Genomic DNA, 23,410 nt, shown 5'->3' with positions numbered 1-23,410 from the left:
CCCTCCAGGCTTCTTGATGCATGAAGCTCCCCCACGGGTGCTTTCCTTCATCATCTCCAAAGGTCTCTGGCTACATGGGCTCTCATGGTTCTCGTAGCTGTCTCATGACTCTCAAACTTCCTTCAAAATGCTTCTTCTTTTAAAGAATTCCAGTAAACTAATCAAGACCCACATGGAATGGGTGGACTCACATCTCCCTCTAATCTAAGGTTAATACCCATAATTGGGCGAGCCAAGTCTCTGTGGAGATAATCTGATCACGTCTCCAACCTATAGTGTGGAATAGAATCACAAGATTGGATCAAGACTGAAACATGACTTTTCTAGGGTACACAAGCCTTTCAAACCAGCACAACCCTGTTCCCAAATAAGGTCACATTCACTGAACCAAGGATTAAGGCATGTATGTGTCTTTTGGGGGACATGAGTCAACCTGTAACCAGCACCTATTGTTTTCCATCTTGCTTATTTCACTTAACAATGTACCTTGAAGTTTGCTCCATTTGGTATATAAAAAAGAGCTTCATTCTCTTACTAACAGACAGTGTATTCTGTTGGACAGATGTCTTCCTCTGTTTAACTAGTCCCCAGCGATGGGCACTTTGGCTGTTTCCAGTTTCCTACTACTGTGAATGACATTGATTATACCTATCTTCAAACATGCACTGTGGCTCACAAGTAGGGGTGTATTTGTAGGGTAGATTCTTTGAGGAGTTGCTGAACCAAAGGATATATGTGTATAATTAAGAAATGTGTTGCACAATTGTTCTCCATAGAAGTTGCATTAGTGCCAATCCCAAGTAGCCTGACATGGGTCCAATTTGACACTGTGCCTGATTCCAAAGTCCACAGAGCAGTGAATGTTCACTATGTCTCAGGGACAATGGCAGGGACAGCCAGGGACAGCCTGGGAAATGCAAATTCTCTTGATGAAGGGACAGGTCTAGTTCTCCTCCAGAAGGTGGATGAGAACAGAAAAGCTCCCTTCTCTGCAAAGCAGCCTCCCAGTCTAGAAGGTAGTTTATCTTTCTCTCTCTCTCTCTCTCTCTCTCTCTCTCTCTCTGTGTGTGTGTATGTGTTTGTGTGTGTGTCTCCATTAACTGGAAACGAAAGAGGAAATGTGGGCCCTTAGAAGCTTCTGGAATCCCTTCTGCTTCCACCCTAAATAGGAGACAGTTATCTAAAAGGCTGTGCAACATCAGCTCCTACTGGCACAGCTTTAGGTGGAAGATAGTGTTAACATACTAGGTCTCTTTGGTTGTGGCAAAAATGTGTGTCACAAATTGATTATCGTCAAGCAGACCCAGGGGAGAACTTCTGGTCCACCAGTGACTCTGGCAAAGCGGTTGACTATTTGTGGGCTAAGGATGGGCAGGCTGATGGCTGGTCTTGTGTGTTTAAAATATGTCCTCAAATTCTGTGGCACTCTTACCTTCGAGAGGCAAAATTCCCCTCTAGTTGTAGGCCTAACGAGTGGAACATGGTAGAAATGATGGTGTATGATTTCTAAGACTAAGTTGTGAAAGGCAATATGGCTCCTACCTGGCTTTCTCTCTAGATTCCCAATCAAGGGGAAGCCAGCTGACTTACTATGAAGATACTTGAGCAGCCCGTGAAGAGGCCCTTATTGGGAGCACCAGTTTCCCAGCCAGCCATTGGACTGCACCATTTTGGACGTGGATTTCTCCCCCACTTCCACTGACTCAAGCCTTCAAATGACCATGATCTTGACCAGCTTCTTGACTACAGCTGCCTGAGTAACACTGAGCCAGGACTGCTCAGCTACACTGCTCCTAAATTCCCGACCCACAGAAACTAGGGGAGCAATGCATGTTTATGGCTGTTTTAGGCCACCAAGTTTTGGGTCATCTATTACAGAGCATTTGTTACACACGCCAAGAAGATTGGCTCTGTGAGGAGCTTGTTATCTCTTCTCGTTTGCCTCCACTCCTGACTCTCACCCAGTGAGGAGGCAGAAATCCTCTTCAAGCCCCGTGGATTGGGAGAGAGCTCTGTTTAAATGTTTTCAGGAGGCAATATGGTCCATTACAAGTCAACCAGGGTCTGTGGGTTGATTTCTCACCCTCATCCTATCCTGTAACTGCGTCCATGGGGGACATTTTTTAACCTTCCCGACCCTCATTCTCAACCGCAGAAGTGTTGATAGCCGAAGACACAGTGTGGGCTCAGATAAGCTGTCAAAGTTCCTCAAGCATTAGGCATCAGGCTCTGCCAGTGTTCACAAATTCACCCACCCACTCAGCACACGTGTATTAGATACCTGCTGCATCCCAGGCACCATCCAAGGGGCTCGAGACACAGATGCGAGCACGAGGATGCCCCTATAATCAAGGCACCCCCAGTTCAATGAAAGACACAGCTGGAAAGACAGACAGGCACTGCATATGGCACAGAGGGATTACTAGCATGGCCCTAGATGGGAGAGAGGCCTCTTCCCTGGTAGGGCAGGGAGCAGAGACACATCAGGGAACCTGCTGCTCAGGGACCCTAAGACTAGACTCAGGGTCCCACGTTCCCACTCCCCTGCAAGGGCAAAGGTGGAATCAAAGATGCCCGAGATTCTTGGATGCACAGATAAGCCCATCGGACAGACGAGGTAAATAAAGGCCTAGACCACATGGGACCTGATCTCTGGGGATGAGCCGGGACCCGGCATCATGAGTGTGAGAAAGCCTTGACCAAAAGGGGGAAGAGAAATGAAACACCATAAAGTTTTAGTGGCTGAGAGACTTCAAATAGAGCAGAGAGGTCAATCTGGAGGTTATTTTCATGCATTGTATAGATAGTCCTTTTCAGTTTTTCATGTATTAGAATCACTGGAAGGAAATACATGAAACTGTTGAACTGTATTCTGGTAGCCTTGATTCTTGCTCATGATAGTATAACTATAGAGCTTTCACAGAATGGGATGTTTCTGGTGTTCTCTTTTATTCTTATTTTTATACTTTTTGGAGTAATGAAAATGTTCAAAAATTGATTGTGGTGAAGAATGCACAACCATATGATGATATTGTGAACCACTGATTGTATAATTTGGATGATTATAAGGTACGTGACTATATCTCAATCAAATGGCTTTAAAAAATAAAAATAAAAAGGCCCAGAGAGGGAAGGAGACCCTGCCCATGGTCATGGGACATGCAAATTTCCTTTCTGCCTCAGGGTCTGAGCCGAGCTCACTCCTGCCTGCCCCACCACAGCCCCCACCTGGGTCCTGGTGGGTTCCTTGCAGTCTCCAACCTTGTTAGATACACCCACACTGAGAAGCTGTTTCTGAGCACCGTACAGGGTGCCGGTATTTGCTCGCATTCTCTAATTTTGCACTGTTTGGCTTTATCGTGGCATTTTTCGCAATCGTATTCAGACCATTTATTTGTTTGCTTTTCCCCACCTTTGGTCTGTTTTCCTCATTTGAGTGCAAGCTCCACCCATCCAGGCAAGAACAGGGCCTTTTCATCAGAGGGGATCAGGCACACACACACAAATTGTCCCCTGAAATAATGAATGAGTTAATCACTGTATATTTAATTCATTTAATCTTCACATCAGACCTTCAAGGAATTGTCAGCCTCATGCTCACCTACCCATCCTCTCCACCCCCCACCACGATGAGGCCGGCGCACATCCTCCCTAACCGGATCCTGGCGGCCACCCACCTGGGCTCGGAGAAGGGGTGCTGGTGGCTCCCCAGCCCAGGGCCCTGGACCCTGACGTGCCTAAACCAGCTGTGGCAGTTCCTCCTGCCCCGTGGTTGGCTGGGGCATTTGCATTTGACTCTGGCCTGGCCAATCAGGTTGGAGGCAAAGCCTCCTAGGGCGGTGCAGCCCAAACTGGCCTGTGCCCACCTGGTTAAAATGCAGCCAGGGTGTCCGTGAAGAGACGTCCAATGGAGTCCACCATATGCTGGGGGCTGCTCCCATGCGAGCTTCAGTTAGATGGTACTAATTGCCATGGTTTGCTAACCCCCAACCAATATCTCTCCTGTTAACTCTTAAGGACACCTAGGGCTTAAACTGAGACTCCATGAAAGTTTCATGCACTAAGCTTGCTTTCCTGGAACCTATAATTTCCAGAGGTTTCTTAGGCCAGAGAAACCCTGAAGCTCAGAGGACCAGCCTCTCCAAGATTAGCAATTAATTACATCCTCCTATCCTTTAGTGTCGACACCCCTTCTCAACATGAAAAAGTCAGAAAGAGCATTGCCTAAAGATCCCTATAGATTGGGAGAAAGATCAAGAAAGGGAAGGAGTTTTAACAGAGAAAATAGGATTTAACAAACGAGTATGACTGCTGAATCACTATATTTATATTTCTTCTAGCCTTCAGTGCTTTAGAGCAGCTAGAAGGAAAAATCTGAGATGGTGGAATGGTAGCTCATGACAAACTCTGGGGTCTATTCTGTAAGTGCTTGTTGAAGAGTGCTTTGAAAATTATTGCTTTTTTCTTTCTTTGTTTTGTATATATGTTAAATTTTACAGTTAAAAAAAAGCAGAGCCTGAGATTCTGCAGGTCTGGGGTGGAACCTGGGGTTCTGTAGGTCTGACAAGCTCCCAGGTGAGGCTGATGCTGCTGGTCCATGTGGCACACCTTGAGTTGTGAGGTACTAGGAGGTCTCTGGGGAAGGTTTTCCTCTCCTATAAAAAGAGTCTTACAGGGCAGGCCACAGTGGCTCAGCAGGCAGAGTTCTTGCCCGGAGACCCAGGTTCAATTCCCGGTGCCTGCCCATGCAAAAAAATAAATAAAAATTTCACAAAGTGATATGGTCTCTTCTGCCTTTGCTGTATGAGGATGGGAGGCTTGGAGTTGCAGTCTTGCAGATGACCACAAGAGCATAACCTGGGGCAAAACCCAAGTGAGGAAGGCAGAGGGTAAGACGGAAAACCCTGGAACCTGTATGGCATTACACAGTCTCTTAACCAACCTGGAACTGCTCATGTGGGACAATAAATGCTGATTATTTTTAAAGCCAAATTGAGTTGGGACCCTGTAACTTGCAGTCCAAAATACCATAAGTGAGGCGAGTGTATGGAGAAGAAAAGATCAACCTTCAGGTCATTCGAATCTGGGGTCTATCCCAGTCCTGCCCTTCACCAGTGCTCCATCCCTCAACCTCACCAAGCCTCAGTTTCCTTATCAATACAATGGGTTGTTTTGAGGTTCAAAAAGAGGAATGTACATGAAGGCTCTAGCACAGCATGTCCAATAGAAATGCAATGCAAACCACATGTGTGCTTTCAACTTCCCTAATAGTCACATTCAAAACGGAAAAAGAAACAGGTGAAATTAATTTTAATAATATAATTTATTAAGCACAGACCATTATCATTCCAACATGTAACCAATACAAGAATTAATGAAACATTTCACTTTTTTTGGTACTAGGTCTTTCAAATCTGGTGTGTATTTTGTACTATGGTACGTTTTAATTCAGATCCACCATACTTCAAGTACTCAAGAGCCACATGTGCTAGTGGCTGCTGTCTTAGCTCAGTTTTAGCACAAGGCTGGGGTCAGAATAAGTGTGACATAAATATGGATACTTCACAGTGTTCTTAATACAGGCAATCAAGAAGAGACTTGATTTTGGACAATCCTTGCAAACACTGTAAGACTCAAGATGGAAGCTACTTGGGGATAAAGTTCTGCTGCTTTGGGTCAACTCTTAAAATCCTGGGCACCTGTTCACCTGTCTGATGTGCATGAAAAATCAACAACAGGAAAGTCAAATGATAATGAAGAATTATCTCAGCGGCACCCTCCAAGGCTGAGGCAGTGCCTGCCCCCAAAGATAAATGACTGTGATGAATTCTTTTAGGGCATTGTCAAAGACACCCTCATCATTGCTTTTTCATTGACCAATTCCTGCTCAATGACCTTCAATGGCTCCCTATCTTCTGTTGGATTAATGCCGAACTCCTGTGGCTGTGAAGCTTTCCCAGAACCTAAGCTTATCTCAGCTCATCCCATCCAGTTTCTCTACTGCCCTGCTTTTGCTCAGGTAGCCACAGGTTGGTAGCTAATGGTGCTCAAACTAAGGGTTTGGGAGGACGTGGGTGGGGTCAGCAGGCCGAGAGCCCAGCCGTCCACAGCAGCATGCTCCAGCCCTCCCTCTTTGCAGAGCATGCTCCCACATGTTCTCTTGCTCGGTGTTTGCAACAACTCCATGAGGTAATGTGATGGACGTCAGTTGTTTTGTCTGGTCTACATCCCTTTCCCCCTTTCTGGAAAGTTCACACTTACCCCCTTACCTTTGGGGATGCAACAACTTCTGACACCCACTACAGTCCCCTTCTGACACCTACTGTTAGGTCAGATTTCACTAGCTAAGAGCACTGTCCCCACAAGACTGCCCTGGGTGCTCTGCCCTCACATCAGATACCAGCTGCAAGTTTGGGGGTTCCCAGGAGCTAACTACACTTTTAATCAACACGCTATAAATTCAGGGATTCCCACTACCACCTCAGGGTCAATCATTTTTCTAGAACAACTCACAGAACTCAGGAAAGCATTATACTTATGATTTAAAGTTCTATTATAGCAAAAAGGATATGAATAGGAGCCAATTTCCCACAATGCAAGGTCTGAGAGGCAAAGATTCCATGTCTGCCCCTCATGGACTTATGACGTATCATCCTTCTGGAACTTTGGGTGTCCAGACTTTTTATTGGGGTTTCATCAGGGAGGCACGATTGGGGTGAATCAAAGTCCATATGGTTGAGCTCAGTCTCCAGCCCCCTACCCTCCCTGGAGGTCAGGCTCAAAGCCCCAGCCCCCCAGCGACAGGGATGATCTCTCTAGGACTGCCTGCCCCACGTCACCTGAAGACTAGCAGTGCCACTGGCCCACCTGGAGACATCTCATTAGCATAGGCTACCAGGTGCAGGCCTTCCTAACACTCAGGAAATCCTAAGAGTGGAGAGGTTACAGCCTTGCACACACACCCTGGTCAGGACAAATGCTAGACCACTTTAGGGGGGCCAAATTCCTTGTTATAGGGGATCTGGCCCTTTCTCGTTCTGTCAATGTGGCTCTGGTGGGTGCTGCCAATTACATAACCCACTCCTCACAGGGAAGTCCTGCCACTCAGGCCAGGTCCACCCCAAGGCCCCATTTCCTCGGCCAGAGACACTATATCTGGGCACTAGGCATGTGTGCGAAGTCTGGCCAATCTGAGCCTTCCCTGGGATCTTTATATACTGATGAGGGCTGCTTAATTGTGAGGATGTCCAAATGGGGTTTGTCTTCATCAAGACTTGAGGCATGTGGAAGAAGCCTTTCCATTTAAGGAAAGCTCAGGCCAACTTGCAAGAACAGAAAAGGTGAGAGACAGAAAGAGAGGAGAGAGAGGAAGTGACAGACACGTTGACTCCTGGATCCAGCTATGCCTGAAGCCAGTACCATTTCTCTCCTATCCTGTCATGATCCTTTATGGCATCTTTGACTGAAGTCAGTTTGAGTTGGAATTCTGCCCCAGGCAATCAAAATAGTTCTGACTAATATAAGTGAAGACCAGCCCCTCCATTACACCAGTGAGAAGACCATGGCCAAAAAAAAAGGAAATAATTGCTCCAGGCCTCCAGTATGCAGAGCCAGGATTTGAACGCACATCACTGGGCTAAAGCATCTCACGCACTCTCCACCATACCCTTCCCCACATTTGGTGTCCAAAGTACCTGCCTGTGGCTGCTGTGACAAATTACCTCAGTCTCCGCGGCTTAAAACAATGGAAGTGTATTCTCCAATGGTTTTGGAGGTCCAAAACACAAAACCGTATCACTGGGCTGAAACCAAGGTGTTAGCAGGCTGCACTCCCTCCTTCCAGCTTCTGAAGGCAGCTGACATTCCTTGGCCTGTGGCCATGTCACCCCAATCTCTGTCCCCATTGTCACATGGCTCCTCTGCTGTCCCTGTGAAACCTCCCTCTGTCGCCCTCTTAAGAGATCCTTGCGATGACATCAATCTTACCCAGATACTCCGGGACAATCTCCTCATCCTTAATTTAATTGCATCTGCAAGGATTCCTTTTCCACAGAAGGTCACACCCACAGATTCCAGGAATTAGCACCTGCTGCCTTTGAATAACCGCTATTTAACGTACAGCAGGGACTACGCTACCCAAGCTTTGGTGCTTAAACATCCATGCATCAACCCAGTATACCATCGTGTCATTCCCCAGCCAGAGGGTTAAGTCTTTAATGGCTGACCCAGCCTCCTCATTCCACTCTGGCCCAGTATGCCCAGCCCAGTGGTCAGTTCACACAGGTAAGCACAGGAGTCACTCCTGATTCAGCCCCACCCACTCCCACTGGGCTGAGCAGCAGGTAATCGGTTGGAGGTCAGTGGACAGCACGGGCCCCTGCAGCCAGGGCCATTACACTCTTTTTATTTTTAATCCCCTTTGCTGCAACCAGCAGCGATGCTTGCCGTTCCCCTCTGCATTACACTGCAGCTTTTGGTTGTAAGAAATGGAGAGCCAGCACAGCTAGCGCCCATAATGGGGGGTTATTATAAAGTCACGTTGCTTATGGGGGCAGTTTCAGGAAAGAGCTATGAGCACAGGATAACTGCCAGGGTTCACATCCTTCACTCTCCCGGCTGTGAATGTCGTGCTGGTTACTTAACTGCCCTGAGCCTCAGTTCTCCCCTATAAATGGGGAAACCTACAGCACCTAACTCTAGGGCTACAGAGAGGAGAGAATGAAGGTGAAGCCTGGCCCTGAGCCGGCACCAGCACTCCGTAAATGTTAGGTTGTTAGCATTATTGCAGCTATACAGATTCCGCATCTGTGCTCTCTCTCTCTCTCTCTCTCTCTCTTTTTGCTACATTTGCTACAAAATGACGGGCTCCTCTTCTCGACTGTGTCCTCAGAAATCTCAGCATGCCCAGAGCCTGGGAGGCCAGGACCTCTCACCACCCTGAGCATCGTTTCCCGGGACCCTGCTCAACTGTCTCTTCTCAGGGCAGGGCCCTGGTCTAACAAGCTCAGGGCATCGGGGGCGGGGCGGGGCGGGGCGGGGCGGGGCGGGGGCGGGGCTTTGGAGGCAGGGGCGGGGCGTGGGGCGCTCCCCTTCTCTCCTCAAACCCTGGGACAGAACCCGAGGCGGTGGCATCTCTAAGCTGCCCCACTTCCACCTGTGCCTGACCCCACCTGTCGCACTGTCTCTCCTCACCTGGCTTTTGGGGAAATCCTCTTAGGTACCTACCCTGATACCTTTGACACTGCAAACCCCTCCCTGCGCCCGGGGCTCTGGTTGCTTTCTGTTTCTGTCCCCTTCTTCCATTGGAAACAATTTCAATAATAACTCTAACTATCCTCAGTCTGAAAGCAGAAATAGTTACTTTAGCTGTTGTATCTTCCAAGCACTCAGCTAAGTGCTAGTATGTGCTCATTCCCTCACACACACACACACACACACTCTCACAAACACACTAACTCACTCTTTATAGCATCTCCTTGGAAACTCTGTTTTATGGATGAGGTAACTGAGGGGCAGGGAGTTTAAGTAACTTGCCCAAAGTCTCAGAACCAGTAGACCCTCCACCAATGTCAATTCCCTTCTCTCTTTTTTTTAAAAATTTATTTATTAATAAAAAAATTTAACAAACTAAAACATTAACATATATAATCAGTAATTCACAATATCATCACTTAGTTGCATATTCATCATTTCTTAGAACATTTGCATCAATTCAGAAACAGAAATAAAAAGACAACAGAAAAAGAAATAAAACGAAAACAGAAAAAAAAGAAAAAGATTATACATACCATACCCCTTTCCCCTTGCTTTCATTAGCATCTCATGCTAAATTTATTTTAACATTTGTTCCCCCTATTATTTATTTTTATTCCATATGTTCTACTCATCTGTTGACAAGGTAGATAAAAGGAGCATCAGACACAAGGTTTTCACAATCACACAGTCACTCAATTCCCTTCTCTTGCTCAATAAATTCCAAATAAAAAAATGTGAATCTCTAAAACCGTGTCATCTCAAGGTATCGCTTTCAAAATAAAATGACTAGTGATTCTCTTCTGCTTACAAAATAAAATACGATCACTATGGAATACTTGAAAAATACAGAAAATCACACCAAGAGAAAATGAATACCTCCCATAATATTCTGATAACAACTATTTCTAGTCTGTCTGTTGCCTTTTGGAGAACTAAATTGAGGTCATGATTTTTAATGACTCCTGGATCTCTTGGCTTTTGTAGGTGAGAGAAGCTCTGGGTAAGCTGCAAATGCTCTTTTTAAATTGCATCCAATTTTTCTATTAGAATGTTTGACAAATTTTCTGAATGGTAGATCTTTGCCCATGTTTCTAATACTGTCCTTAGGAGAAGGGTTTGTATCTTAAAAGCTTTGGATACGTATTGCCAGATTGCCACCAGAATGCCCATGACCCTGAGCCCCCCTGCAGTGTTTGAAAGGCCTGAGTGCTCCCGCCTCACCAGCCCTGTTTTGTTTTTCTTCTGTGTGCAATATACTTTCTTGTGTTTCCATTTACATTCTAAAAAATTATGAATCGTGTGGGTTAGTAATTTTATTTTTCTTTATGCATGCACTGGCCTCGCATGCTGCCTTTCCTGAATTGACAGGTCTTGTTTTTTACAGCACGGATTTTACCCCCTGCTCCCCAACTGATTTGTTGCCTGCTTTTCCTACGTATTTTCTCTTCACCTTGATCACTTACCTATTTAAAAAGTAATGGGCGGGCCATGGTGGCTCAGCATGCCTTCCATGCCAGAGGACCCGGGTTCGATTCCTAGTGCCTGCCCATGTAAAAAATAAATAAATAAATAAATAAATAAATAAATAAAAAGTAATGCTGGGGATAAGCCCCTTCTGATAAAAGAACGAACAAACAGGTGTTATGTCGACTCAGCAACTGAGATGATTTTCAGGCCATCCCATCTACCTGCACTGTTCTCCTTGTCACTTGGCATCACAGGAGCCAAGGAGGCTGTGCTGGTAAGATAAGGCCTTCTGAAAATATATTCCTACATAAAGTAATCTAACATCTCTGAAACTCACTGATCATTTCCCATCTCACAGGCTGATGGAGATCAAATGATGTGCTATATATGAAAACACTTAATTTTCAATGTTATGAAATATGCATTTTAGTATTTTAGAGGGTAGAAATATTTAGACAAAAAGCTCTAGATTTCATAAGCACTTATAAAGAGTATTTGCAGCTTATCCAGAGCTTCTCTCACGTGCATCATTTCATCTGAAATGAGCAATGTTTTGCTGCATCAAGAAAGTTAGAAAACTGCAGCCCTGAAAGTTAGCTTAGCTATGTGCGAAAATAGTTCAAGTAACCAAAAATAGAGATCAAGCCTCAATTGGAGATAAAAAAGAAGCGAATCAGGCTGGGGTTAAGGTAAATCAGAACACAGGATAAAAGATGATATTGTATGTACTCTAGACCTTCATCTCCTGTATGAGACCAAAGAGAGAGAGGTTTATTATGTCTAGAACCTAAATTTTTTGTAACACACAATCAAAATCAACCTGTCTGGATAGCTCATTTAAACAGTCCAAACTTCTGGAGTCCCAAACAGAAAAGAGGCCTTTTAATTCTGTGTAGCTTAATGTAATATCCGAATATATTTCAGACTATGGGGGGGCTGATAATTAAAAAGCATTGGTTAAAAAAATACATATTGGTAGAGTTCCTTGAGGGTCTGAAGGAAAAATAAAAAGGAACTATTAAACTTTTCTATCTGGGAAACCCTAGCTACCCTCTCAACTACTGGGGACCCCCAAGAAAATAGGCCGAACCCTTGATTTTGAGGCATACCCTATGAAACTTATTTCTGTAGGGGAGAAACTAAGACTACTCATAACAAGGCCTAAAGAGTTGCTTCCAGGAAATATCTTTTGTTGCTGAGATGTGGCCTCTCTTTCTCTCTCTGATCTTGAGTCTGTAAGGAAAATCATGACCCTCCTCGCCCTCCGTGTGGGACATGACATCCAGGGGTAAAAGTCTCCCTGAAAACATAGGGTGTGACTCCCAGGGATGGGTCTGGTGTTGGCACTGTGGGATAGACACCACCTTCCTGACCAAAATGGAGAAAGAAGTGTAATAAATAAAGCATCAGTGACTAGTAGAGATAAACAGAGTCAAAAGGCTATTCTGGGGGCTGCTCCTATGCAAGCTTCAGTTAGATGGTACCAATTGCCATGGTTTGCTAACCCCCAACCAACATCTCTCCTGTTAATTCTTAAGAACACCTAGGGCTTGAACTGAGACTCCATGAAAGTTTCATGCACTAAGTTTGCTTTCCTGGAACCTATAATTTCCAGAGGGTTCTTAGGCCAGAGAAATCCTGAAGCTCAGAAGGACCAGCCTCTCCAAGATTAGCAACTAAATACATCCCCCTATCCTTTACTGTCAACACCTTCTCAACATGGAAAAGTCAGTTAGGCGTTGCCTAAAGACCTGCACTGTTCACTGATCAAAGGAGGAGAAGGAGTTATAACAGAGGAAATAGGATTTAACAAATGAGTACGACTGCTGAATCACTATATTTATATTTCTTCTAGCCTCCAATGTTTTGGAGCAGCTAGAAGGAAAAATCTGAAATAGTGACATCTGTTCTGCACCTACTTATTGAATTGTCCCTTGAAAATTATTGCTTTCCTTTCTTTGTATATATGCTATATTTCACAATAAAATGGTTTTATTTTTAAAAGAAGAATGCTAGGAAAATGGGGATGTCAAGTGAAAAGGGACACACCTTTATCAGAGACCTGCTTAATGATGAACATTTTGCATAGCTTATCTCAGCTAATCATAACCACCCTGCAAAGCAGATAGATGCCTCCATTTATCAGACGGATATTTGTTGCATGTCTACTTTATGCCAGGCTCAGTTCTAAGTCCTCAGGACAGGATAGGGAAGAAAACAGACAAAAGCCCCTGCTTATAGTCCAGTGAAACAATTCCCGGGAGATACTGTTCTTATTTTATGGATGGAAGTCAGACAGCTTCAGCCACCTGCCGTGGCCATGCAGCTGGGATTTGAACACAGATCTCTCTGCCCCAAAGCCCCTGTACCACTGAGTCTTCCAGTTCATTGTTACATCAAAGCAGCTGGTAGCTTGGACACAAGCTCTCCTCTCAGTTTAGAAAACTGCTGGCCGTGTGCGTCCAATCAAAGGTGCAGCCGAACGGTCTGTCGTCCAGATCAGTGAAGCCAGAACCAGCCATGGGGACTCAGCCCCTTGTTTCCTGTCATGACTCTGCCATGCAGCAGGGAAGGCTGGCAGCTGTTCCAAAGACGTGGCCTTCCCAGTGTTTTTGGTGGCAGAATCGAAGGTGCTGCAGCCTCACCCCCAGTGGCTCTCTCACTACAGTTACAGCTGTTCCTTTGGGTTTAAAAAGGTGGAACGGGGCGACCGTATTCTAACAGAAATGAAGTCCTCTCCCAGTTGGAGAGAAATAAAATAATGAAAAAATAACCCTGTTCTAGTTTGCTAGCTGCCAGAATATGATATACCAGAAACAGAGCAGCTTTTAAAAAGGGGAATTTATTAAGTTGCAAGTTTACAGTTCTAAGGTCGTGAAAATGTCCAAGTTAAAGCAAGGCTATAGAAATGTCCAATCTAAGGCATCCAGGGAAAGATACTTTGGTTCAAGAAGGCCATTGATGTTCAGGGTTTCTCTCTCACCTGGACAGGCACATGGAGAGATCTGCCAGCTTTCTCTTCAACAGCTTCCCAGAGGCACTGCTTATTCTGGTGGCTCCATGGCTCTTTCTCACAATGATTCCTTCTTAAAGGGCTCCAGTAAGCAACCCCACCTTGAATGGGTGGAGACATGTCTCCATGGAAACCATCTAATCAAAAGTTGACACCCACAATTGGGTGGGTCACATCTCCATGGAAATGACCAAAAAACCTCCCACCCAGCTATACTGAATGAGGATGAAAGAATTCGGCTTTTCTGGGATCCACAAACTGGCACAACCCCCTTTCTCACCTTAAGAGGAAAAACAAGAGAAACGAAACGCACCAGCTCTGAAGGGTATGACACTATCAGAGTGTGGAGCAGGCTGGCAGAAGAAAAAGGTGACCGCACAGGTGGCAGGAGGCCAGTGCTTCAGGAGGGCTCCAGGCACTCAGGCTCAGCCTTGGTCTTTCACCGCACGGGAGCCAGCCCAGGTCCCCGCTCCTGTTTGCAGGGACAGAATGGGGGTAATAATACTAGAATGCTAAATCATGGAAACATTTGCTTTCTTTTCTGAGCTCTCCCACAAGACTCCACTTGACTTTCTTTTTCAAGGCTTCTGGAAATAGGTTTTGAGTTTGCTGGGGGCTCTGCAGCCACACATGGAAAAGACATGGGTTTTGGTGGCTTATAAGAAAATGCATGGGAACAGAGCCCCCAGCCCTTCCTCCGAAGCTAAACTGTGCAGATTTTAAATGCCGACCAGTCTATAAATCTGCTGGTCCTCAAAGAACAAGGGACACCTATCTATGGCGCACGCCGTGATAATAACACCGGGAGAGGTGGGCAGGGAATATTAGTGTCTCCTTCATGCTGGGCTCTGTAGTGGGTGATTTTTGGGTACAATTAGTGTCAGTTCCACGACAGCTCCACTGTGAAGTTGGGGGGAGCACCAAGGGTCCCCAGTTCACACATGAGCAAACAGAGACTGGGTGTGTTGCCCAATGTCACACAGTTAGTAAATGGTGGTGGCAGGACTCAAAATCCACAGCCATCAATTCCATGGCCCTTGGGACTGGTTTACAAGCAAAGCCTGAGGGTCGTCTGGCTCTCAGGGGGCCACTGGAGCACTTTCAGCCCTTCCTGGGCAGCCGCTCCTGCCTGCTTTGGCTCTGCTCCCAGGCCGGGTGCTCAGGACTACACCTGCCCTATGTGCTCCCAGAAGGCAGGGCCCGCCTGGGTCGAGGGCTCTGAGTCGGCTCCCTTTGCGGTGATGCAGGGAATCCAGGGAGCCGGGAGCCCTGAGCACCAGCGTCTTTATCATGCCTTGTTCAAGAAGGCGGAAAGTGATTGCTTGCCTTCCAAGCAAACAGGGCTCATCTTGGAATCTTCCAGTGCCCACCTGCCATGGGATTGCCCATGACCAGCCTCCCCTGGAAGGCAGTCCTGGAGGCCCCTGCTGAGGGCTTTTCTGAGCCTGCAGTTGAGCCACTTAGGACACCAGTCTATACAATGAGGGAGGAGGGGTGCCAGGTGATACCCACCTGCGTCACTTCCCGGGTGTGTGATCCTGGCCAAGCTTTGCAGCCTCACTGAGGCCTCCTTGGTGGTCACGCAAGACCTTCCTCCATCGGATGTTGGCAGAACTTGTGGAAATTAGCCAGCGGCAGGTGCTCAAGTTGAAAAACAAAAAATGGTGGCACAGAAGGGAGGGAGGGGTGTGTCCTGGATACCAGTGTGGTCCCTTCAATTTGTTTTTCTACAAGGTAGGCCTCTCTAGGTTTGTTAGAGACTAATGGGACTCAAATGAACTCTCTAGCTGTGCTAGGAAATGGGGCTCTTTAGTGTACTCGTTTCTGCCAAGGCAGAACTTAGAAAACCGGGAGGATTTGGTTCCCCTCCTTGGGGCCTGGAACCTGAAATCCCAAAGCCAGTGGACAGGACCACCTTGATTCTGGCTCTGAGGCACCAGCCTCTTTTCTCTTTCACTCGAGGGTCGAACCTCGTGGCTTCCCAAACTGACAGGCCCCCTGGCTCCCTTGGACTTTCCCCGGGAGCTGGGCAGGCGGTAGGGCTGTCTGGTGGGCAGTGCCTGGTTTCCTCCTGGCTCCTGCTGGAAGCTTCTAGAATGTTTTTGCAGCAATAGCTCTAGGATTTCTAATGAGGTTGTGCTGTATAGAAATACCCGTGGGGGACACCTGGGGACCTGTCTTGAACCAGTGTTTGTTTATTTGTAAGGAAAGCTCAGTGGTCGTACTTACTCAGTAGGTTATTTTATTTGGGGTGGCTGTAGGATATAGGGGTGAATTCAGTCTCCAAGCCGCCCCTCCATACTGCCCCAGTATAGTGGGATTTGGGGTCTGATTATGCCTCGAAGAAAAACATTCTATGCCCAAAAATGAAAATGCAAACTCACTGGTTTAAACTTTTCTCACTTGCTCTAACTTCATGCTTCCTATGAGACTGAACTTTAATTATCTATTATCCCCACTTAACAGAAAAGGAAACCGAGGCTTAGAGAGGCAGTTCGCCCAGCCCCCGCACCTTGTCAGAATTTGCTTTCAAGGCGCAGCCTCCCTGATAATTACTACCAAGCCACAAAGCCTCTCACTGCATTAAGAAATAACTCATAAATGCAATCATCACCTTAAAAGTTCCTAGAGTTCAGGAATTCCCCAGTATCTTGACATTTTCCATCTCACATTCATTATCATTTGCTTTGGAGATTTTTTTTTTTTTCAGTTCAGTGCACCTGAGTTTCCTGCTCTTATTTGGAGATGTTTGTTGAGTGAATTGAAGGAATAAAGAAGTTATCCAACACTTTCCAAACCTCTCCTGCCCGATTAAGAGTGGAGCAGGAGAAACGTCAAGGGGAGTCTGCAGAGCCATTCCATCCTACAAGAGTAGCGTGGACGTCTGAAGTGGACTCGCTCCCCACCCCCACCCCACCCCAAGTCTCTACTTGCCAAGCCCTTTGCTTGGCAGGAAAACGCTGCCCCCTTCTGGTTTAAATGGACAGGCACGTCCAAGACAAGGTTTCACGCCAATCTGAACTTCATTAAATCTGAACAATAGGTTTACTGAAGACCAAAGGATAAATTAGGGCAAACGAGGCTGCGGGAGACAGTGAAGTGGATGGGAATGGAGATTTCACGACACCCTCTTCACTTAATAAGATACATCTCGTTCCTTTGGGGCAGCATCAGCCACCAGTTGCACAAGCCAGGATGTTACTGGGTACAGACTGTCCTCATGGAAGAGATTATAAAAGCATCTTTGGGCCCAGAAGAGGCAATGACTTTAATAATTAAAACACTGCAGAAGTGACCCGTGTCACAGAAGGCAGGACAGAGGCAGGAAGTGTCCCCTTCCTCCCCCAGCAGACTGGTCCTTGGGCTGGAAGGTGCAGCTGGCTCTGGATTTGTTTGGACTCTGTGCTCCTTAGCCCAGTTTCAAAACCCTCCTCACCTGCGTCTTTCTCCATGCAAATGAGCTGAACAGGAAAACCAGGCGCCTGCCAGAGATTTCACAACAGGCCCAGGAGCCATCCTATCCTAGGTGTCCGTTGGTGAGAAAATGGTGCAAGAAACCGGCTTCTGGAAGATTCTCCAAGCTTCTTTTCTGCCCCCTCCCCCCTGCCCCAGCCCCACCAACCGCAGAGGCTCCAATGTTCTCTGAGTTGCCTCCTATGCATTGTTGAAGGCTCGGAGTAGGAGGAAGTAAAAGGATAGAAAAGGTCTGAAGATTTCCATGTGACTTATGCCACTAATTTTCTTCTCAAGGGTTGAAGTAAAGCCAGAAAGTTTTTACAAGAAAAGTCCTTCTAGGTGATGCCTACAAGGGTCTGCATGAAGCCTAGTGTGGGTGGGTCTGTTACAGATCCAATGGGGGAGGAATACCTGGAGTCAGGTGGGGGAGGCACATGACAACACCAGACCCCTGGCCTCTTCTAGTTCTAATTTTGGTTCAAGAAACCGGCATCTCCAGACTAGGTGCGAACAGGTTTTTACGTGTTTCTCCCAGACCTTCCCATGCTGTTTTTAAACCTGTGTTTGTCCCACTGGCCTGTGAGCCCCTAGGGAGTAGAAAACAGCCTTCTCTATGCACAGCACCTGCCACACAGCGGCTGCTCAGTAACTATGTGTTGGATGAGTGTGAAAGAGGAGCCTGGAGTCAGGAGAGAAATGGCCTCTGCAAGTGAAGTCCCTTCCCTGAACTGGACCTTGATTACCATCCTGGGGAACGAGGCAACTGGACAGTTTTCTCAGCTCCATGCTGACTGAGCATTTAAGAATCCCCTGGAGCACTGTAAGGTCAAGTGTGGGGATATGGCATCTAATGCCCCTCCCCTATAGCTTCCCTCCCTGAAGACGGAGTGAAATGTCAGCTTCAAGAGGGGCAGGAACCTAGCAGCCTGTGGAGCATTAGGCCACAGCCCCTTCCTTTCTCCACGGCAGGTCTTTGCTAGAGGACATCCATGGCTTTCGCATGGGGTTCCAGTGGTCCTCACCCGTGACCAGGTCCCGACTAGGGGGCAAGCAGGGAAACTGAGGCTGTCAGCCAGATGATTCCGGCAGAACAAGGCCTTGGTAATGGAATTAAGCAAGCACACCTTCATCCAGGCTGCTGGACAGTTTTGTTTTGTTTTGTTTTGTTTTAAAGACTAAATATTATACATTTCACTTTTCCTCATATCGACTGTTTCCACCATCAAGTTTTGACACCTTTTGGCAGGGTAAGGTATTTGGTTTGCTTAAGAGCATATCAGCACTGGAAGATGCCAAAAGATAACAGAATTTCCATTCGTTTATTGACATTTATTCCTTCCTTTGAACAGCCCCTACACATAACAGAATGTATAGTTTATTTTAATAGATTTTTTTTTTTTTTTTTTTTGCTTTTAGTAGAAAAGAGTTTAGGTCACAAGTTTTTATTTATGAAGCCTGCAACAAATGTTTTCTGTAAATCATGAGACTTTTGAGACCTCAGAAGAATACAAATTGGTTCAGGGAGACCAGCAATCAGATTATGAAATCAAGCTACGCATTCTTAAATCAGCACACTCAGAATTTGAGAGCATGGGGACAATTCCTCTTCTGCATTTCCTATAGCCTCAGATACAGCCTGGGAGACAGAGGCCCAGCCTAGTGGAAGAAATGATACAAACAGACTAAACGTAGCAGACTGTGGGGGTGCATAGAGTTAAGGCGGGCACAGTACTGACCGCCGGGCAGGGTTGGGGAATGGGAGGGATCTTGAAGGTGATTTGACTGGGGATGAGTGAAATAGTTACCCAGTGGTGCACAAGGTTAGGTTGCAAACCAAGAACATGATTTTTCTCAGCAGCTTTACAAATGGATAAAGGGACTTGACCCAGGGTTAGATCCACCTAAGCCAGGATGTACTTTTATAGCCAACTGTATTTTTTTCCTAATAAGGCCTCATGATGGTCACAAATTATCACTACAGATTAAGTAAAATCTGGATCAAAGCAGGTTTTAATTTCCTATCCTCACGCATTGGAAAGACTGTGCAGTGGCCGCTGGTTTCTCCACTCTAGAATTTATTACCGGCTCACAAATCTTAAGGTTACTAATTCCCTCCTCCATTTACCTTCTCGTGTTCAATTTCCATATATACCCCATGCAAATGCTACTGCTGACTACTTTGCATCAAATTCAGGATTCTACAGATCCCAGGAGCAGAAGCCTGGAATGGAACCAGCTTTCACCTTTTATGTGAACTTAAATGGTGCCGTGGAGACCAAGGCAATTTTGTTTAGGATGTCAACCCAGATTTGTTTCATTTGTGAGAGAACGCTCCCGTTTATTCAGTTCTTCTCAAAACGATGGCATTCTTTTGAAGTTTTTTCCTTTCAGAGGCAGCAGTTACATGAATGGAATCCTGGCTTAAATCTTAAAATGTGGGCTCTAGTCCAGATTTTCATTACTTTTTTGCATATATTCATGGCAAAGTGTTAAGATAACCTCTTCCCATCCCACAAATTTCCAAGCCAAAAAAAAAAGTGTCGTAATTGAACCCCTAGCCGAATTCCCCAAAACAGCCACCCGAGAGTAAACCAAGCAAAGCCACATCAGCCCAGTAAAGCTGGGTTTCAATACACCCACCAGACATGTCTAGAGAAAGAGCTAGTTTCAGTGCTCCTCTTTTAAAGAATGCATTTTACACCTAATTATACTGAACTGCGTGGCATTTTCAAACACTGACTCCCTGATAGTATAAAGCGAAGACAACATCGTTTATCTTAGAAACAGGTCATACCATCACTTACTCTATAGTCATCAAACACCATTGTACTCTAACTTTCATAATTTGACAATCCCTTCATGAAATAATCTGCAAGAACTACTGCTTTAACAGACAAAGAACACTTTTAAGCAGATCCAACTGTCCTATATTGTTTATAGAGCATGAGTTTTGCAAATTTTCCTCCTGTCGGTGGTAATGGTGGAGCTGGAGGGTATGGCACCTTCTCAAAGCTGTATGACATCAAGTAGTGTATCGGGGGCCCTTTCCAAGACATGGCTCTCGTGGCCTGCAGAAATCAGCCCTTGCCTCTCTCATTGCTTGTGGGCTGGCTTGGAGACCCACTGGGTATCAGGATTTCTTCTGACAGCTTTATGGAATGGATTGGCAAGAACAACCTCAAAGAATTTGTATATGGGCTCTTCTGGGTTTTACAAACCCAGTAAAAATTCAGGCCTGTTGAGATCCCCCACGCAGTGTCACCAGCTTACTCCTTGGCAATGGATCAAAGGCTTCAAGCCAACTTCAGCTGGTTGACACCATGCTGGGCAGGCTTGCCAGAGGCCACATGCTTAGGAACTGGGTGTTTACGACCACCACAGAACACACAAATCCAGTAGATGACATAGCCTTGCTTGGCCTTATATCCCATTGCACGCCGTGTCCGACTGGGTGGGGCAGGAAACCCTGTGGAGCACGGAGAGCTGGCAGCAGGGCCAGCAGCAGAGCCTCAGAAGAAAGTGCATCATGTCGGACAGTCCCTTCCATCCAGGGCCCCTGTATGTGCTTATAAGTACCCATCTTGGCTGAGCGAACTCATGGCACACAGGAGGCAGGAGGAGCTCCAAGCACACAGGTTCTCCAAGGCTGCATGGCTGAGGGGAAAGGAGATTGGCAGCAAATGGGGGAGTGAATGTCCCTGGCACAGCCGCCTGATGGCTGCTGCCAGACCAATAGGCAAGCACAGTTGTTTTGAGCTCTTACTGTGGGCCAGGCATTGTATCGGGCACAAGGACCAGAAGCATGAGCAAGGGTCCCTGTCCTGTGGAGCTTACCATCTAGAGAGGGAGCCAGATGAAAGAAATAGTTGACTGAGTAATTAATTACAAGTTGTAGAAAGCACTACTGAAGAAGAGTGTCTGGGAACCCTGTGGGAACTGGGAGATAAAGGATGAGTAGGAGATAACCAGGCAACAAGGAAGGCAAAGAGCACTCCTGGGAGAGGAATAGTATGGGTGAACGCCCTACGGCGGTCTCTGTTTGCCCATTAAATGGGATGCATGCAGCTCTTCTTCCTTCTTCTCGCCATGAACTGAGATGTGATGGTCAAGCAGCAGCAGCCATCTTGCAACCATGAGGGAAAGGCCAAGGGAATCTATGGCACTGGCACTGTTGAGCCTCAGAACTGATGCTGTGGTCACCTTCTTCCAGACTTTTTATCTCACGTATATTGCACAGTGATTTTTTTGGTCCATGCATTCCTATCTGAAATGAGATGGCTGGCCACCTAACCTAGGCAGGCTGGGCTGGGCAGGTGACCAGGAGGCCTCGGCCACTTGCAAAGTGGGTTCAAGTGCAAATGAAAGCTCCTATTCTCTTGACCCAAATGAAAGCTCCTATTCCTATTCCTTAATGAAGCAGGAACCCTCTGCCTTATCTGCAGATGACTTGCCTCCCCCAGAGTTGGTATAATCCTGGGGAAAAAAAATTACCCTCAGGGAACTTCTAACTCATGCCCCTGGAAAATCTTCCAAATCCCAGAATGACAAAGGGGATGGGGAAGGCCAAGTCCTCAGGATTGCTTGCACAGTCCAAATTCACCCTCTTATAGTTGCAGTACCCCCCTGCCTGTGCTCTCTGCAACCAGTGACCCAGCCTGGGGAGATCGAGCTGTTTTATGTGGAGTCAGGTGGTTGCTCAGCTCACATTTGAGGAGTTCTCCCACCTTCGAGGTAGAAGGCCCTCTCAGCTCTCTGGCAGCTGGGAATCTCCAGGTAGGGCTGTTACCCAGTTTCCTCAATAATTACTCTGGGATATTCCCTCCTGAACAGAGAAACTTCTATAACTGAGGTTATAAAACGTCCCTTTGAATTTTCTCCAAGTCTGCTGTGATTATAATAATAAAACAGGCCCTGCCATGAAGTCTTTCATCCCTGCAGCTCAAAGCTCACAATAAACAAATCGTAATTATCTATCTCAACAGCGCCCTCCCCTTTTTCTTTTCCTAATGGGGAAACTGAGGCAGAAGGAGGTCAAGTGGCTGGCCTGAGGCTACAGCTTCTTCTAGCCAATAAGAAGCCCAGAGATCTGCTGCCAGCTTTCACCATGCCCCGGAGTGCGGCACGGCAGGGGAAGCCTGGGGTATCAGCACGGACCACCCAGGGTCCCAAATGTCCCCACCATGCAAAACAACTGCTTTGGGCAGAGTGAGAGGCACAGTCCAGCTCCAGTGGGGGAAACCATTTAGGTATCTGAAGCTTCAAATGGCCGTGGGCCCCCACCTCTCATCAGTGAGATTATGTGCAAACACCACCAAACCATAAAACACAAACCTGGCACATATGCTGACATCTGTTTACACATCCGGCATTCTCCCGAGGACAGGGATTGAGGCTGCCTCATTTGGGTCTGTGCCTAGCACGGTGCCCAAAGTGCCACAAGCTCACTATGTATTTAAGAAATGACACAAGGCAGAGGTCCTCAGTGGTGGTGACATGCAAGGGACAGGGCCCACTCTCTCGCCCACCCCTTCCTCCAGCTGCTTCTTGTCTGAAACCGAGTGATCAATAACACCAAAACCCCTTCTGGGTGACAAAGGGATCTCACGCTCCTGGTAGCATCGGGATCTTGCCACCAGCCCTGGGGACAGGGGCAAAGAGAATGATTCTTCTCTCATTTTTCAGATTTGGGGTGGGGGGAAGCCATTGCCTGCAGCCCCACAACTAGCAATGGGCAAAGCAGGTCCTGGACACCAGGACTTTGTCTTTTTGGCTCTCCCCTTCTCCCCCAGCGCTTTTAGAGAAATGATGAAAGATGTAGAGGAGACATGTCTGATGGGAGCAGAGGCCACACTTGAGGTTCTTTTTGCCCTCTCACCATGTTCAGGGCTGGGGCATTGGGGGTTTCAGAGGAAGTGCTTCCCTACAAATTTCCAGGCATACATGAGATCTTCATGTGGCACAAGAGCCCTTGAGTATTCACCTCCCAGGGGCCTCCCTCCTGCTGCTTTAGATCCTGAGGACAAGAACAAACATAAAAATAAAGGCTGCCATGTATTGAGCACTTACCGTATACCACATCTTGTGCTGAATGCTTTAGGTGTTTGACTCCTTATGAAGCAGGTTCTATGAATATTCTATTTTGCAGAAGAGGAAAATGAAGCTCAGAGAGGTTATGCCACCTGCACAGGGTCACAGAGCAATGAAATGGTCAGGCAGGTT

General features: G+C 46.6%; 1 pseudogene; it reads right to left on the bottom strand.

Moving 5' to 3' along the window:
• Nucleotides 1-20,213: 20,213 nt before the first annotated feature.
• LOC143680449 (large ribosomal subunit protein eL15 pseudogene) lies at nucleotides 20,214-20,771 on the bottom strand (annotated as a pseudogene).
• Between the last annotated feature and the right edge of the window lie 2,639 nt (nucleotides 20,772-23,410).

Source organism: Tamandua tetradactyla, chromosome 1 (assembly GCF_023851605.1).
Source record: "Tamandua tetradactyla isolate mTamTet1 chromosome 1, mTamTet1.pri, whole genome shotgun sequence".
NCBI lineage: Eukaryota > Metazoa > Chordata > Mammalia > Pilosa > Myrmecophagidae > Tamandua > Tamandua tetradactyla.
The sequence above is the reverse complement of the archived record's forward strand: the minus strand, read 5'-3'. Positions and strand labels throughout refer to the sequence as shown.